Source organism: Scyliorhinus torazame, chromosome 28, assembly GCF_047496885.1.
Source record: "Scyliorhinus torazame isolate Kashiwa2021f chromosome 28, sScyTor2.1, whole genome shotgun sequence".
Classification (NCBI taxonomy): domain Eukaryota; kingdom Metazoa; phylum Chordata; class Chondrichthyes; order Carcharhiniformes; family Scyliorhinidae; genus Scyliorhinus; species Scyliorhinus torazame.
In genome coordinates, this window is record NC_092734.1 from 28,249,364 (window position 1) to 28,261,873 (window position 12,510).

The following is a 12,510-nucleotide window of genomic DNA, read 5'->3' on the forward strand; positions in this document are numbered from 1 at the left end:
CAATGTCCCATTGCCAGTTCTCAATGAAAAGAGTTAAATTAGTCCCCAGACTTTGTTCATTACAAGCTAATACTCCTTCCTAGTCATTCAGCAATATATTTTTCATGTGGCATAGTAGAGGAGTACCCATTAAGATGTGGATATTTTCAGAAAATAGGACAAGCATTGCAGCCCCTAGGTATTACTAATGCAATTTTAAGTTGATTTTAGAGTTCTTCTATAACAGCGTTTAGAAATTGAACGATTGCATTGGCTAAATATATCTGGTAATATTGCTTCTTTTAATTTCAAGGCACACTAAGTATTCATTGCGTGCCTGGCGGTGTCACTGTTCACAATAGGGAGCTCTATGGTGAGAAATCAGGATGTGACACACAAGGAAGAGTGAGAGGAGCCCATTAACAACAATGGCTAAAAGAGGAGAGAGAAAGGCCAAGAAACCAGCTGTCTAATCATCTCATGCTCCTAACCCTAACCCCAAAAATGCAGAGAAGCAGCAAAACAAGTTTGGGGAGGCAGCGCTGTCTGTTACAGAAGGACAAACTAGGATAACAAGAAGGCAGAGGGGAGAGTGTCAATATTTCTAGAGGAATGAAATGCCAGAGGTAGCAGTGTCAACAAATAAGCTTCTGGGGTCACATGCTTGCTTTAAATTAGTCCCAGAATCTATTCCACAGAGGTGCTGGTCATGAGCAAAGTCACTGATTCATGATTTCCACTGACAATTGGGGAGATGGTAGAGGGGTGGTAATATCACTGTACTACTAAGGTAAGATAAAGTTGCCGTAGTCCCAGATGGCCACAGGCTGCTTTCCCCTTTGAGGGGGGCAAGCTGACTGGTGGTGATTTAACCTGAGGGTCACCACACCTCAGGTGAGGGGGAAGGTTGAGAAGGATGATCTCAGCTGGTACATGCTGCTGGCCTCGCTCCGCATCATGAACCAGCTGTCCAGCCAACTGAGCTACACCAGCCCCGCTCTGGACTAAAGCTCTGTGGACATGGGTTCAAATCTCATGGTGGCAACTGATGGAATTTAAATTCAATTAATAAACCTCAGTTATGGTGAGCATGGAACAGCCGTCGAGTGTTGTTAAACACCCATCTGGTTCACTAATGCCTCTTTAAGGAAAGGAAATCTGCCGCCCCTACCTGGTCTGGCCTAATTGTGAATCCGGACCCACCATAAAGTGTGTGACTCTTAACTGCCCCTCTGAAATGGCTCAGCAAGCTGCTCTGTTCAAGGGCAATTAGGGATGCACAACAAATGTTGGCCTTGCCAGCGATGCCGCGATCCTATGAAATAAATTTTGTAAACCAGTCTCGGAACCGTTCAAATCAGTGGTGGGCAACCTGCAGCCCGGGGGGGCCACATGCGGCCCATCTGGGTTCTGAGTGCGGCCCACGAGAGATTATGATCACTGTTTCCCACGTGCAGAGTTGTCACATTCCGTTGATTTTGGTCCGAGTAATCTTTTTCCTACTGGTCTGACTGAAGTGATTCACACGTAAAGCGAGGGCGAGTGAAGTGAGGTTCGAGAGCCGTGCGCTCCCTCTGTGTCCAAAGTGTAAATATTTATTTTGTTTTTGAAGTTGATGACAGTTCTGTTATATATATGAACGATTAAACATTTTCTGTAACTCATTGTGAAATATTCGGCGTGTATCTTAATCTTAATTATGGGGGTCATGATTAGTGGACAAGCCCGATTTCAAACTTGCGGCCCAGTGTGACGAAGGAGGGTCACTCATGCGGCCTACTCACTGGCCTAGGTTGCCCATCGCCGGTTAGAATCCTGGAAACGATATCACACAAAATCTGACAGGCAGGAAAAGGCCAATCGATTCTCCTAGTCTGACCCACGCACCAGAACACAGCAAACCTCCCTCCGCTGTGCATGATTGGTTCACTGGAGTGTGCGATCCTGTTAAGGTTGTTGAACAGCTACACAACTTAGAAGGAACCCCACACCACCTCCCCAATCAACCTCTGGGGCGTGATTCTCCGCAATCGATGCGATGTCCGCCGACCAGCACCAAAAACGGCGCGAATCAGTCCGGCATCGCACCGCCACAAAGGTGCGGAATTCTCCGCATCTTGAGGGGCCGAGCCCTCACCTTGAGGGGCTAGGCCCGCGCCGGACTGATTTCCGCCCCGCCAGCTGGCGGGAAAGGCCTTTGGTGCCCTGCCAGCTGGCGCGGAAATGACTTTGACGTGCAGCGCATGCGCGGGAGCGTCAGCGGCCGCTCACGGCATCCCCGCGCATGCGCAGTGGAGGGGGTCTCTTCCGCCTCCGCCATAGTGGAGACCATGGCGAAGGCGGAAGGAAAAGAGTGCCCCCATGGCACAGGCCTGCCCGCGGATCGGTGGGCCCCGATCGCGGGCCAGGCCACTGTGGGGGCACCCCCCGGGGCCAGATCATTCCACGCACACCCCCCCCCCCAGGGACCCCGGAGCCCGCCCGCGCTGCCTTGTCCCGCCGGTAAGAGAGGTGGTTTGATTCTCGCCGGCGGGACAGGCATTCCAGCAGCGGGACTTCGGCCCATCACGGGCTGGAGAATCACCGAGGGGGGGGGGGACACCCGCCAACCGGCGCGGCGTGATTCACGCCCCCGCCGAATATCCGGTGCCAGAGAATTCGGCAACCGGCGGGGGTGGGATTCACACCAGCCCCCAGCGATTCTCCGACCCGGGAGAATCTCTCGGGAATGGCAAAAGAAATCAAATAAAAATCCTGGCTAATTGAGGGGGGGGTTGCTGGGGATCAACCAGAACAATAACCGGATCTATCAGGTAGTGTACATATCGTTTGTGTAAATAAAACTTTGTTTCTTATTTTGCTCGGTGTAGTCTCCCCTTGTCCTTATTAAATGCTCCAGACAGAATCAAGCTCAGCTCCTTCCAAAAGGGATACAGATGCCTACCACATGAATAATACCATTATCCACATCGTAAAAATTCACAGTGATAAAGTTTCCACTTCTGGCATCGCAAATCAGCCTCTGGTTGACCAGTGACAGTTTTATATTTGAGATTATACCAAGATTTACATTGAGATTGTATTCCATTCAGTCGGCAATCACCCGATTGTAAATTGTAAATTGATTGTAATTGTAAATGGGGAGTAATTTAGATAATCCAGCTCAAAACATTGGGAAAATCCCAAAGCCACGTGAAATGAGAGCCTTTAAGTCTTTGGCTGGAGCGAGCACCAAGAGATCTGGAGCGAAGGCAGGCAAATCAGCTCTGGTTTAACTGAAAGGCGGGGCAGGTTTGAGGGGCTGAATGGCCTTTACCCGATCCAAACGATGCTAAGGAATAGAAACAAAATTTAACTGATTCGTTCATCATGAACCAGCTACCACAGAATCCGCAGCTTCTACACACCTAGAAAGAGATGCATAGAAACACCACAAAATGTGAGTTCTGCTCCAAATGGAACTATGTCGTCGCTCCTTCATTGTCGCCGTATCAAGAAGTTGGAAGTCCTTTCCTAATAGTACTGGAAGCATGTCTACACCTTGCAGACTGTTAACGGTTCAAGAAGGCAGCTCACTACCACCTTCTTTTAATTTGATTTGATTTGATTTATAAATGTCACATGTATTAGTATACAGTGAAAAGTATTGTTTCTTGCATGCTGTACAAACAATGCATACCGTACATAGGGAAGGAAGGAGAGACTGCAGAATATAATGTTACAGTTAAAGCAAGGTGTCGAGAAAAGATCAACTTAATACGAGGTAGGTCCATTCAAAAGTCTGATGGCAGCAGGGAAGAAGCTGTTCTTGAGTCGGTTGATACGTGGCCTCAAATTTTGGTATCTTTTTCCTGACGGAAGAAGGTGGAAGAGAGTATGTCCGGGGTGCGTGGGGGTTCCTTAATTATGCTGGCGGCCTTTCTGAGGCAGTGGGAATTATAGATCGAGTCAATGGATGGAAGGCTGGTTTGTTTGCGTGATGGACTGGGCTACATTCACGACCTTTTGTAGTTTTTCTTTTCATAGAATTTACAGTGCAGAAGGAGGCCATTCGGCCCATTGAGTCTGCACCGGCTCTTGGAAAGAGCACCCTACCCAAGGTCCACACCTCCACCATATCCCCATAACCCAGTAACCCCACCCAACAGTAAGGGCAATTTTGGACACTAAGGGCAATTTTACATGGCCAATCACCTAAACTGCACATCTTTGGACTGTGGGAGGAAACCAGAGCACCTGGAGGAAACCCATGCACACACGGGGAGGATGTGCAGACTCCGCACAGACAGTGACCCAAGCCGGAATCGAACCTGGGACCCTGGAGCTGTGAAGCAATTGTGCTACCCACAATGCTGCCGTGCTGCCCTCCAGTTTCCTGCGGTCATGGGCAGAGCAGGCTCCATATCAAGCTGTGATACAACCAGAAAGAATGCTTTCTATCGTGCATCTGTAGAAGTTGGTGAGGGTCGTAGCTGACATGCCAAATTTCCTTCGTCTTCTGAGACAGTAGAGTCGTTGGTGCGCTTTCTTAACTATCGTGTCGGCATGGGGGGACCAGGACAGGCTGTTGGTGATCTGTACACCTAAAAACTTGAAGCTCTCAATGGCAATTAATGATGGCAATGAATGCTGGTCTAGCCAGCGATGCCACATCCTATGAACAAATGACAAACACAGTGCCTTGGCAGTAAGTCACTGCAAATTAATATTCTGTTTGTGAGGACTCTCGCAGTTCAGAGGTAAATTTTACCTTAGTGTTCGCAGTCCAGTAACATGGAGCCGTACAGTTTGTTGCCCCCTGTATTAAAGATGGAGCTAAACTGATCTCTGCCCCGGATTTCCTGATGTGCTTTTCACAGTAACTTCATTTGAAGCCTACTTGTGACAATAAGCGATTTTCATTTCATGTGCTGTCGAGTCACGCGATGCCGTGCCCTGGAACCACTAACCCGCAAAAAGGCATCCCATAATACGCTGGAGTTGGAATTGCTTGAGAGCCAGCACAAACTAAAACAGCACCAGATTCACATTGAAGACCCCTCCCATCCGGGGTATTCTCTCATCCAACCTCTTCCATCGGACAGGAGATACAAACGCCTGAGAACACGCACTAACAGATTCAAAAACAGCTTCTTCCCCACTGTTACCAGGCTCCTGAATGACCCTCTTGTGGACTGAACTGATCTCTCCACGTATCTTCTCTTCTGTGTAGCACTATACTCCGTATGCTTCACCCGATGTCTATGTATTTACATTGTGTATTTATCGTATGTCCTATGTTTTTTCATGTATGGAACCAAATCTCTCACTGTACCTCGTTACATGTGACAATAAATCTAAATCTGAACATTTTTGAACCAAAAACTCCACTGATGTCCATTAGCAACATTGAAGTATCACAAAATATGTCCCAAGTTAAATGTTGGTGGTTGTGAATACACTCTTGCACACACATTTAAAGAAACCTCATGGTGTGCCTATTTAAATATATATATATGTGCACACACACACACACACATGGCTGTTTAAAAGTTGCCTTCTCCAGCTTTGTCAGCCGTCTCTTAAATTAGCCCCATTGTTACCTCTGTCACATCTAATCTTCAATCTTCTCAATAGCATCTTCTTGACAACAGCAGAGTGGTGAGGTGCTGTGAGCTGCCAAAGTGATATGTTTGGCACCCACTTGAGTTATATGTGAAATTTAAGATGGGGATGAATCTCTGTGATGTCTATTGTACCAACGCTCATCAATCCCAACAGATGTGAGAAACTGCTTTTAAAAAAAAGCATTAAATCTTCTTCACTTAACGTGCTTTGGACACATTAGGCTAAGGATGCAGTGCGTTTTACTGCCTTGTTGGCTTCGCCATTGCCTGAAACTTTCCATGAAGCTCAGTAATGTAGCAGTATTAATTACAAGTGGAGGAAACTGTGCATACAAAGCAGGGAGAGTTTTTAAACACAGCTGTGCGATGCTGGGCAAGGGAGATGAAAAACAACACCAGATTTCTTTATCATGATGTGCGAGCAAGCAGACAAGCCATTGAAAGGGAGACAGAGAGTGGCTATGTGAAAGGTGGGTACAATGGGATCAACAATCCCTGTTTCCAAGATTAGACCCTGCCGTTTGCACCAGAGCCAAATATTTTCTCACTATCCAATACTTTCCATCCGTGTTTCTAAAGCGTCAACACACCCTGAATAATTCACAGCGGTGGCTTTGTGTGACTCGCAAAGTTAAAAGCAACAATTCCTGGGAGTTTTTCTTTAAGTTTGTCAATTCATCATGAAATAATAATATTTTCCTCAGGCACTTATTTAAAAAAAGTACTGCTCCTTTAATGAAGGAAAAGGTCAACTCAAATCAAACATCTCTCAAAGAACATCGCAGTTAAGATTCCGCTTAATCTACTCAGTGGAAATTTGTACACAACCGTGGCTTGTTAAGGTTGGGAACATGAATCAATCCATTATGAAGAAAATTTACTTCCGTAAAATATGACCATTTGAGGTGCTAAACGGGGATAGGTAGGGTGCTCTTTCGGAGGGTCGGAGCTGACTCAATGGGCCAAATGGCCTCCTTCTGCGCAGCAGGGATTACACAGATCCTTTTTTTTTCTGTATTTGTTTTATGGGATGTGGGCCGCGCTGGCTGGGTCAGCATTTATTGCCCATCGCTGAGGGAATTTAAGAGCCAACCACATTGCTGTGGGTCTGGAGTCACATGTAGGGCAGACCAGGTAAGGGTGACCGATTTTCTTCCCGAAAGGATTACCCAGGGTCTCTGGATTACTAGCCCAGCGACAATACCACTACGTCCCTGCCTCCCCGATGGAACAGAAACTTATGAATTATTGCTGTTTTTAATCATAGAATCACAGATGTCTACAGCACTGAAAAGACTCTTTCGGTCCAATGTGTTTGTGCCAGTCAGGGGCTGTTTAGCACAGGACTAATTTGCTGGCTTTGAAAGCAAACCAAGGCAGGCCAGCAGCACGGTTCAATTCCCGTACCAGTCTCCCCGAGCAGGCGCCGGAATGTGGCGACTAGGGGCTTTTCACAGTAACTTCATTTGAAGCCTACTTGTGACAATAAGCGATTTTCATTTCACTCATTTTCATTTCAAAAACAACCAATTAGCTATTCTGATCACATTGTTAAATACACTTTCGGCCATTTAATTTTTTTGATCAGCAATACAAGAACAGCAAGCCAACAAAAGTCTTGGTCAGCAGAACAGTTGTTGTTATCGCACTCCAATAGAATCCCTACTGTGAAGAAGGAGGCCATTCGGCCAATCGGGTCTGCACGACCCTCTGAAAGAGCGCCCTACCCAGGCCCACTCCCCTGCCCCGTCACCCCACCTAATCTGCACATCGTTGGACACCAAGGGGCAATTTTCAGCATGTCCGGAATTGAATTCGATGGATTGGCTACTGTGTCTGTATGGCTGGAAATCAGCTCCCTGGCCAGGTCCTGCTCGCTCAACTCCCAAATGCCCACGTTCCGGGGGAGGACAAAGGGAACGCTCTCCTCAAACACATCGGCATTGTTGTCAATGACTGGGGTGCGGGGAGCTCGCTGCCAATCATCCAGAATGGGGACAACTTGTCCGTTGAGCTGCATCTCGCTTTGAGCCCCAACATCTTAACGACGAGGCTGAGCGATGACAAAAAAGTAAAGGAATTCCAACCTCAGGTGACTGTCTGTGCGGAGTCTGCATGTCCTCCCCGTGTCTGCGTGAGTTTCCTCCGGGTGCTCCGGTTTCCTCCCAAAGTCCAACGATGTGCAGGTTAGGTGGATGGAATATGCCAAATTGCCCCTTAGTGTCCAGGGATGTGCGGGTTAGATGGGGTTGAGGGGTTGCAGGAATAAGGTGGGGGCTTAGGGAAAGTGCTCTTTCAGACCCGATGGGCCGAATGGCCTCCTTCTGCACTGTAGGGATTCTATGATTCTATAAAGTAAAACCTGCTCTACAGGTCCCGGTTCCTTGTGAGATACCTTTTGACCAGAGTAGACATCAACCTCGAATCAAGGGACAGCCAACGATGACAAGTACTGTGACAGATCTGACCTGCCAGCAATAACTGTTTGCAAGTACTCAATTACCAGGTCAGCCACCAGGTTTCCAACCAGGAGATGCGTCATCGAGAGGTGAGGCTGTTGTCCGTCTTTTGGGTACAAAGTGTGTTCTAGCTCGGGCAATGCCAATAATTAGTGGATGTGGTCTTTTCAATCTACAATAATAGCGTACTTTAGCAACCATGACATTACTGCTAATTAATTACGATACAATTGGCAGTTGATTACCAAATACAGTCTGAACATATTATATTACTTTGTGGGGTGTGGGCAAGGCTCAGCATTTGTTGACCATCCCTAATTGTCCTTGAACTAAGTGGTTTGCCACACCATTTCAGAAGGCAGTTAATAGTCTACCATATTGCGGTGGGTCTGGAGTCACATATAGGCCAGACCGGTAAGGGACGCAGATTTCCTTCCCTAAAGGACATTAGTGAATCAGATGAGTTTTCAACGACAATCGACGATCGTTTAACCGATTAATATGGGCTGTTTTGTAACATTCAAAGAACCCCTAAACTGTGACGCATAGGTGAGGACGTGCTTGAGGGAATCTCCCAACTCGATGATGATCTTGGATTCCCACCAAGCGTGGACAAAGTCGAAGCCAACATTAAACTCGGGAAGAATGGAAAAGCGGTAGAGGTGGATTCCAGTGGAGGAGAAGAGGTCACCCGTCATCTCCATCAGCTGTTCCTGAAAATCTGGGACAGGGAGGAAATTCCTGCCGACCTCAGGGATGCCATCATTGCCACCATCTGCAAGGAAGGAGACAAAACGGATCGTGGGAACTACCGAGGAATCTCCCTGAACTCCATTGCCAAGAAAATCATCGTCCAAATCCTCACGGGCCGCCTTCTCCCAATCTCTGAAGTAATGCTTCCAGAAAACCAGTATGGCTCCCGACCAAACCATGGAACAGCGGACATGATTTTCAGCGCTCGACAACTTGAAGAGAAATGCCAAGAGCAACATCAACCAACTCTATATGGTCTTCATTGATCTGACCAAAGCTTTTGACTCAGTCAGTCGGGAAGTGTTACTGAAGACCCTGTCAAAGGTCGGCTCTCCAGAGAAATTCATCAACATCCTCGGAGTCCGCCACAACAAGATGTTGGTGACAGTCGACACCAATGGAAATAAGACATAAACCTTCAAGGTCCAGACTGGAGTCAAGCTGGGATGTGTCATCGTCCCCATGCTTTTCTCCATCTTCATCGCCTGCATCCTTCACCTTCTCAAGAACAAGCTTCCCAGTGGAGTGGACATCATCTAGAGGATGGATGGAAAATATTACAACCTCAACTGGTTGAAATCCAAGAAGAATATGACACTGACATCACTTGTGGAACTGCAGTATGTGGATGACATCGCCACCCCCACTCTCTCTCAGAAGAGTCTCCAAGCCATGCGTGACACCTTTGTGGGAGCATAGCAAAGAAGCAGCCTCAGTCTCAATCTCAAGAAGACTCGAGTCCTTTACCAACCCAGCCCAGGACAAGATCCAGTCCCTCCCTCCTTCAAGATCAATGGACAAACTCTACCAAACGTGGGACATTTAGCACAGGGCTAAATCGCTGGATTTGAAAGCAGGCCAAGGCAGGCCAACAGCACGGTTCAATTCCCATATCAGCCTCCCTGAACAGGTGCCGGAATGTGGCGACTAGGGGCTTTTCGCAGTAACTTCATTTGAAGCCTACTTGTGACAATAAGTGATTTTCATTTCATTTCATTTTCATTTCATTTAATTTCCCCCACCTGGGGAGCCACCTCTCATCTAAGGCTGCCATTGACCCAACATCGTATCCAATCTGCGAGCACCTCCTTCAGACCCATAACGATGAGAGTCTTTGATACCGCCACATCCATGCTGAGACCAAGATCCTTGTGTACAAGGCGGTCATCCACCCAACTTTTGGTGGGTCCACCCAACTTTTCTGTATGGCTCAGAAACTTGGTCTACGTGCAGATGCCCCCTCAAGGTCCTGGAGAGGCATCAATGCTGCCTGAGATGGATTCTCCACATCAGGCGTACTAACATCAGTGTCTTTGCAGGAGCCAAGGGCACCAGCATCGAGGTCACGATCACCCGAAAACAACTCCACTGGGCCGGCCGTGTGCTTAAGATGTCAGAGTCCCGACTTCCAAAGCAAATCTTCTTCGTCCAGCCCAAGGAACGCTTCTGAACAAGAGGAGGACAAAGGAAGAGCTCCAAAGACACCCTGAAGGCTCACCTCAAGAAATGCAACATAGTCGTCAATGCCTGGGGAGATCCTTGCTCAGAAGAGACTTACTTGGAGGAACCTCTTGATTGAAGGGACATAATTCTTCGGGAACAATCGAAAGCAAGAGGAGGCCCGTAAGTAGAGCCTGAGAAAGGAATAGCAGTGATCTGGGGCGTGATTCTCCGATATCGGCGCGATGTCCGCCAACAGGCGCCAAAATGGCGCGAATCAGTCCGGCATCGCGCCGCCCCAAAGGTGCGGATGTCTCCGCATCTTATGGGGCCGAGCCCTCACCTTGAGGGGCTAGGCCCGCGCCGGACTGATTTCCGCCCCGCCAGCAGGCGGGAAAGGCCTTTGGTGACCCGCCAGCTGGCGCGAAACTGACTTTGCCGGGCGGCGCATGCGCGGGAGCGTCAGTGGCCGCTCACGGCATCCCCGTGCATGCGCAGTGGAGGGGGTCTCTTCCGCCTCCGCCATGGTGGAGACCGTGGCGAAGGCGGAAGGAAAAGAGTGCTCCCACGGCACAGGCCCGCCCGCGGATCGGTGGGCCCCGATCGCGGGCCAGGCCACCGTGGGGGCACCCCCCCGGGGCCAGATCGCCCCCCGCCCCGCCCCAGGACCCCGGAGCCCACCCGTGCCGCCGTGTCCCGCCGTTCCAAAGGTGGTTCAATCCACGCCGGCTGGCGTGGGTTGACAGCGGCGGGACTACGGCCCGTCGCGGGCCGGAGAATCGCCGGGGGATTCACGCCGACCGGCGCGGCGCGATTCCCGCCCCCGCTGAATCTCCGGTGGCGGAGAATTTGCGACACGGCGGGGGCGGGATTCACGCCGGCCCCTGCCGATTCTCCGACCCGGTGGGGGGTCAGAGAATCGCGCCCCTAGAGTCCAACGACCAATCCCACTTCCCAGAAACACCTGTCAAGTGTGCGGTCGAATATTCTGCTCAAGGACGCACACAACCTACGACCAGTAACACAGAGTTTCTTAGGTGGGCAATCGCACTCGTTAGCGAGTGAGCGCCCAAGAAGATTGCACAAAGTAGAGGCCAAAATGACAGGCATAACCCACTGAGACTCGGCCGTCTCTGCACGAGTTGTGTTTCTGCTTTGTAAATGCCTTCGATCCATTTGTGGTTTTACATGAGAGAGGGAGTGAGGATTTAATTAGGACACTTGCGTTGCATTGCTGGCTTCTTACAGTTAAACACCTGACCAGGCAGAGCCTGAGCCCAACCTCCAAGCATGTTCAGTGAATTTCATCCCCTTTCACCTGGCTCGTTCACATCCCGCAGCAGCGGGAGAGGAAACAGTGCCACCTGCTTCGTACATTTTGCTTACAGTCCTCCAGAGAGTCATTTAGTATTACGTACAACCCAGATGCCCTGGAGGTCTTACAGTTCAACGGCAGCAGAGCAAGGAAATGTTGCAGTTATTGATGGGACGCAATTTAAAATTGTAGAATCGTTAAACCTATGAAGGAGATTCAAAGGTGGAAACTCTACTGCAAGGAAGAACTTGCATTTATACAGCGCCTTCCACACCCTCAGCATATCCCAAAATGCTGCACAACCGTAGAATCATAGAATTTACAGTGCGGAAACCAATGAATTGCTTTTGAAATGCACCCACTGTTGTAATGCCGCAAACGCAGCAGCGCCCAATCTGTACAGAGCAAGATCCCACAATCCAGGATGAATGGGATTATGACGAGATAACGGCCAGGATTTTCCCCCTGTCACCCGCAGCAATGCCCGCCAGTGTCAGGGCTGGAAAGTCCCACCCAATCCATGATCTTTGTATACGGTGTTAGGTAACGGATCAATATTGACCAGAAGTCTGGTACCAAGGATGGCACGGTAGCACATTGGTTAGCACTGTTGGATTGGATTTGTTTATTGTCTCGTGTACCAAGGTACAGTGAAAAGTATTTTTCTGCGAGCAGCTCAACAGATCCTTAAGTACATGAGAAGAAAAGAAAAGAAAAAGAAAATATATAATAGGGCAGTACAAGGTGTTGCTTCACAGCTCCAGGGTCGCAGGTTCGATTGCCGGGTTGGGTCCCTGCCTGTGCGGAGTCTGCACATTCTCCCCGTGTCTCCGGGTGGTCCGGTTTCCTCCCACAGTCTAAAGATACACAGGTGGATTGGCCACAATAAAATTGCCCTTAGTGTCCAAAAAGGTTAGGTGGGGTTACTGGGTTACGAGGACAGGGTGGAGGTAGGGGC